This window comes from Papio anubis, chromosome 3 (assembly GCF_008728515.1).
Source record: "Papio anubis isolate 15944 chromosome 3, Panubis1.0, whole genome shotgun sequence".
NCBI classification, from domain to species: Eukaryota; Metazoa; Chordata; class Mammalia; order Primates; family Cercopithecidae; genus Papio; species Papio anubis.
In genome coordinates this window covers 144,751,883-144,758,645 of record NC_044978.1, presented here as the reverse complement: position 1 = coordinate 144,758,645, position 6,763 = coordinate 144,751,883, and the positions used below count along the sequence as shown (strand labels likewise).

General features: G+C 35.7%; 1 non-coding gene across 1 annotated transcript; it reads right to left on the bottom strand.

The window, feature by feature from the left end:
• Positions 1-6,311: 6,311 nt before the first annotated feature.
• On the bottom strand, positions 6,312-6,474 carry LOC116274344. The gene has a single exon (XR_004182970.1). It is a non-coding gene; the product is annotated as a U1 spliceosomal RNA (small nuclear RNA).
• Between the last annotated feature and the right edge of the window lie 289 nt (positions 6,475-6,763).

Below are 6,763 nucleotides of genomic sequence, written 5' to 3'. Positions count from 1 at the left end.
GTCTGGCTGAGGGTCCCCTGTTGTGGTCCACTTCATGGATGGGTAGCTCCACTGCCCTCTCAGCCTCCACTGAAGTCTGGCCCTGGCTGGAGAAAGGCTGTAGCCTCAAGACTGAACCCATCAGGGACAAGAAGAGAGCAGAGAATACCTGCAACCATATTCAGATTATGTAGGGCTTCTTCACTTAAAGAGAGTATAGCCTTCTTATTTTATTAATAGAGAAGGGTCCAGGTCCAGTAAGTAATTAGCAAAGAACTTGAGATTACTAACTCTCATTACTCCTACTTTAAGCAATTAGTCTGGGTTCTTTATCATATTGTAAACTATGCTAAGAAACTATTGTAACATGGAGGTAATATGCTTGTTTATTTTAATTAAATTATTGCAAATCAGAAATGATATCATACTAGCCTTTCCTAGCAATATAGAGATTTCCCAGAACTTTTAGCTGCATATTTTTTAGTAATTGCATTGTGCTAATCAACTAAAATGGCCCAGTATAAATGTTAATAAATAAACATAATCAAAATTACAATCCTAGACATACCCAGTTGCCAAGGACTTCAAGAAATCATTGAATCTATCCCTCTGCCTCCAGGCATACTTTCTCTTCCAATCAATTCTTAACAGAAATCATGTCAGAAAATATGTTCTGTGTTGGGTCACTTCCTTCTATCTTTTATATATATTTTTTCAGATACCCTAGTCCAGGAAAAAAAATGACAAAGTTATTTTAGAAAACATCAAAGAAGACTGAGATATTGCAAAATTTGTTTGAAGGGAGATTTAAATTATCAAATGAACCATTTTTTTTTTCTAGAAATGAGGTAGTGCATGCATATGTTTTGCCTAATACATACAAGCCTACTAAGACTACATATTTTGATTATGATTTCAGTTCTTGATTTCTGGGTTAGAGGATTTTATTTTTTATTTTGGTAACACCCAATTTTAATGAATGATTAATTGGGTGTTTTTCACCTAGTTCTATGAGGAACTAAATATGTTTTGACGCATTTAAAAGTTTTAGGATTTGCTGGTACAAAAAATGGTTAGAAAAAATGAATAAGACCTACTATTTGATAGCACAACGGGGTGATTATAGTCAATAATAACTGAATTGTACCTTTTTAAAACACTTCAAGAGTGTAATTGGATTGTTTGCAACTCAAAGGATAAATGTTTGAGGGGATGGATAAACCATTCTCCATGATGTACTTATTTCACATTTCATGCTTATATCCAAACATCTCAAGTACTCCATGAGTATATACACCTACTATTACCCCCCAAAAATAAAAATTAAAAAACAACTTAATATAAAGGTTTTGTGAAAAGATAGGTAGGCTGTAACAGCTAGCTAATTCTTTTGGTGGGTATTAGAATAATCAAAGATTTGCACAAGGTTGAAAATCTATCTTGTTACCTTCAGGACTAAATGATTTATGAGAGAAAGTCAAACGACTATGTGTCAGATGATGGCCTTCAATTCTGGCCCTATGGAATTTTCTAAAAAGATAGTTCCTGCATTATCAAGGACTTTCAAAACAACAAAATAATACTCTAGTGAGCTCTGGTTATAGAGAATAGAGGCACTTTGCTTATGAGAAAATGACTTTTGAGTCAGAGCTTAAATGTATAGACTATGAAAGAAGGAATTAATCCCTAGGTCTCAGGCACATGGAGAGATGGACTTTGCTTCCTTTTTTCCCCTACAACACACTGGCGCAAAGCAGGACTTCTGCAGTTCTGTTCTGTAAATTGGATAGAAATTTGCAGCCGGGCTCAGCCAGAACTGCCCTGAAAGCTCAGTCTAATACATACCCAACTCAAGTCTCATCTCTGATTGTCCCATTTCGCAAATATGTGAACTGATCAGGAAAAGCTCTCTCTCCCCAACCCCAAATATCTCCTCCAGTGCCAGAACTTTTGTTCTAAAGAAGATTGCTGTGGGACTGGATCTAAAGAAGAGAGTTAACGCCTTAAACCTTCACTAGCTGATGTTTAGCTGAGACTAATACCTACACAAAAAGTCCTTTGCAAATGGGTCCTGGATTGGTCACTGGTGGCAGTTGGGAGTGTGGCAAATGGACTGAATTCAAAAACAAAGTTTGAAAAGCCATAAAATTTGAAACCTAGGGCTTAGTGAGGAGTTCTTAGCCATGACACCAAAGACATAATCCATTAAAAATATTGATAAATTGAACTACATCAAAAACTTTTACATTGAAAAAAAAAAGCTTGTTAAAAAGATGTAAAGACAACGTACAGACTGGAAGAAACTTTGCAAACCACATATCTGATCAAGGTAATGTATCTAGAATATATAGAGCACTCTCAAAACTCAATCGTATAAAAACAAAACAAAGTTAGTAAATGGGCAAAGGCATTTTATTAAAGAGGAGATACAGAAGGCAAACAAGCACATTAAAAAATGTTCAAGACCACTAGCCATTAGGGAAATCTGAAATAAAACCAGAATGAAATAAAACCTGTTAAAACAGCTAAAATTTAAAAATGCATTGTAATAATACCAAATTCTGGCAAGGACATGGAGAAACGGGATCTCTCATGCTTTGCTGGAGGGAATGTACAATGGTACAGTCACTGTGGAAAATGGTTTGGTTGTTTCTTATAAAACTAAATATGCACTTACCTTATGACCCAGCAATTGCATTCTTGAGCATTTATCCCAGAGAAATAAAACTCCCTTAAAAGCTTGTATACATGGATGTTCATAGCAACTTTATTTGTGATAGCCAAAAATTGAAGATAACCCAAATGTCCTTCAACAAGTGAATGATTTAGCAAACTGTAATACATTCATATCATGGAATGCTAGTCAGCAACAAAAAGAAACAAACTACTGATACATGCAACAACCTGGATGGACCACAAGCGCATTGTGCTTTGTGAAAAAAGTCCATTTCAAGAGGTTAAATATTTACATAATACTCTTGACATATATACAACTACAGAGATAGAGACCAGATTAGTCATTCCAAAGGACAGGAATGGGGCAGCAGAGGTAGCGGTCAGGTGTGGTGGCTCACATCTGTAATCCCAGCACTTTGGGAGGCCAAGGAGTTCAAGACCAACCTGGTCATAGTGAAACCCCATCGCTACTGAAAAGAAAATACAAAAATTAGCTGGGCATTGGGGTGGGCACCTGTAATTCCAGCTACTCGAGAGGCTGAGGCAGGAGAATCGCTTGGACCCAGGAGGTGAAGGTTGCAGTGAGCCGAAATTGCGCCACTGCACTCCAGCCTGGGCGACAAGAGTGAAACTCTGTTTCAAAAAAAAAAAAGGAAAAAAAGGTAGCATGAGGGAGTTGTTTTGTGGTGATTGAACAGTTCTGTATGTTGATTGTCTTGGTAGTTACATGAATCTATGCATGAGTTAAAATTGTATAGAACTTAAAAAATCAAAAATAAATATAAATGGATGGGTACATTGCTCAACACTAACAAAAAATTGCATAGAACCATATGCACACACATACATAAACACACAAATAAATGCATGCAAAATGGTGCAAACTGAATAAGTTCTGTAGTCTAGTTAACAACATTGTACCAATTTCAATGTCCTGGTTTTGATACTGTACCAATTATATGAGATGTCATCATTGGGGGAAATTGGGTGAAGGGTATACGGAACAGTATGCACAATTTTTGCAATTTCCAGTGTGTCTGTAATTTTTTCAGAATAGAAGTTTAACAAAGGGAAGCAGACACCAAAAACAAACATTCTTTTTTATACTTTTGTTAAGATTTAGAGCTACTGTCTTTGGCTTAGGGAAAGCATTCCATTCACCCACTATGACTTCTTTCTTCAGCTTTAAAATGTGTTGGAAAGTCAGAAATGGTGCATCTGGAGCTCCTCTTCTCTCTGTCATTGGAAGTTTGGGCTGTTTACAATGGTCCTGATTTTCCTTTTGAGTATATGGTAGGACTACACTTCCCTGACCCATTTGAAGTTGGACACATTTCCATAATTTGCTATGGCCAAGGAAATGTGAGCAGAAGAGACATTAATCACTTCCAGAAGAAAGTTTTAAGAGCCAGTGTATAATTCCCTGAATTCCCTTAGTGATATGAACGAACAGAGACACCCTTGTGACAACCAGTGTTGAAACAAATAACAAGTGGAAAATAAACTTTTGGTGTGTTACTGCAGAGATTGGGAATTATTGTGGCAGACTTGCCTCTTCTGAGACAAAAGTAAAGACATATTGGTATAATCTTTCAAAAAGCAATTTGGCAAAGGGTACTGATATCCTTTGATACAAAAATTCAACTTGTAGGAAAAGAAAATTATGAACATTATATAAAACATCAAGCACAAAGATGTTCAACAAGGAATTATTCATAATAAAAAAATAAGCAAACACTAACAACAATAAAACCACAAAAGTGGCACAGCATACATATTCAACAAAAAAGGATGCATTAACAAAGTATAGTTCTATGGACTCTGTAGTGTCATGTAGTCATTTACATTATGTAAGAAAGTGTTTATAGTTTAATATTAAATTTAAAAATCAGGATGCAGAATTGTGTGTAGTATAATTACGTAAGCATATGCGTAAAATACTAAATGTACTACAAGTGACACACAAACAAATGGAATGACAAGCAAAAGACTGGGAAATGATATCTGCAACACTTTAAAGAGTTTATATTCAGGATTTATGAAGAACTCATTAAAAGTAACATAAACATCTAAAGTGAATATGGGCAAAGGCTGTGAAAAGGTAATTGCAGAAAAAGAAATCCAAAGAATAAACATAATGAAAAGATGTTCCTCTTCACTAGGAATTAGGTAAATTAAAATAAAAACGAGATAATTTGCAACAGATATTGAAAGAAGTTTAAAAGTCTTAAAATACCAAGAGTTGTCAAGAGGGTGAGAGAAAATGGGAACTCTCATATGCTGCTGGTGACCTGAAAGAGCAAATTGGCAATAGCTGGTGCCTTGAAGATGCTCATGCCCTGCGACATAAGAATTTCATCTCTAGAACATACCTTACAGAAACTGACACCTGCACAAAAGGATGCTTAGGACAGCATTGTCTGATTTACTAAACATTGGAAACAGCCTAAAAAACCAACAGTAAGAGAATAAATAAATGATAATAATAAAATTTAATCTTACCAACAGTCTAAATGAATGAACTTGATTTATATATATAAATATGAGTGAATCTTGAAAAGATTGTTGAATAAACAGGGCAAGTTGCAAAATGAAAGTGTGTAAATTTATATACATTAAAAATATATGAACTATTGTTGTAGGGATACAATCAAAACAAGCCAGGAAAGATACATATCAGTTTAGATGAGTGAGTGTCATTAAAGAGCGGGGAGAAGTTGCTTCTACTTTAGATGTTTTATTTCTTTAAAAAATGGCAAATTGTTAAAATTTGTTAAAGATGACTGGTGGATTCATGGGCATTTATTATATCATTCTTGATGATGTAATATTTTCTTGATGTTTGAAATATTTCATTATGATGATGATAAAAATCTGGAAGGGAGTAAACTAGGTTTACAATGGTTGTCCCTTAAAATTATGAGCAAAGTTTCTTCTTTGTTATACTTTTCTGAAATTTCCAAAGTAGTCTCCATAAACATATTTATTTTATAATTAGAAAAAATCTAAATTAGTCTACCCTCTATCTCATACAGTTTTAGTGGAAAGGGAACTACTATAATTTTTGGCTTAACTTCTCTGTAGCAGATAGGATACAGAATTGTAAAGAGTTGAAAGACAGCTGTTCTCCCTCCTCCTCTGCTTTAGATACAGAAAAGAAATTAACATAAAAAAAGGAAATACCTGTTTTCCTCTCTTTTAACATGACAAGTCCTTTATCCAGGCCCCAGATGTCTACCTAGGAGCTGTCTTCCCTCTGACTCCCCATTCACCTTCACTACAGTGAATTCTGAATTTTGCAACTAGAATCTCCCATCTCAGCTGTCTGTAAATTAGTCTTTATTTTATATCAACACTGCATTTTTTTTCTTAAATATTGGTGGGACTTTTAATGAAAGAGGGAGAGCACAGACTTGAGAGAGAGCACATGCTCTTGAATGTGGAAGGAAAAGATGAGGTAGAAGCAGTGAGGATGGGGCAGCGTTAAAACATGATGGGTGCAGCAAACCACCATGGCACGTATACACCTATGTAACAAACCTGCACGTTCTGCACATGTATCCCAGAACTTAAAGTATAATAATAAAAAAATAGAGAGAGAAGCAGTCCTGACATTGGCCAACATGGAGCAATGTCTGCCTTTATCTGGACTATGTCAGGGGAGAGCATGAGTGCAGTCTCACACCGGGACAAGTTCCACAGTAGAGTTTCCCACACTGGGGAAACCACACGAGCCAGCAAGTCTGGAGTGCGATGGAGAAGACTTGTCCTGGGAGAACCACCTTCTTGATGATGACATTCTTTCTGCCAAGTAAGTGTCCAATCTACACTTTTGCTACCTTACCCTTCAGTCTTGGGTACTGAGAGAGAACTCTATTTCAGTGCCTGAATAGAATGGTATGATTAAGGACACAAAGTTGAAGTATGATTCTAAGCCTGTTCTACCACTAACTAGTTATGTACCTTTGGGCAAATTATTTCCCATTGTAAGCTTAAGAGGTTTCACATGTAAAATGGGACTGTGTTAGTCTTTTTGTCCATAAAACACAGAAAACCAAAATCAAGGTGGCTTTTAAATATACACATGCACTAGGATTTTTTTTTAAAC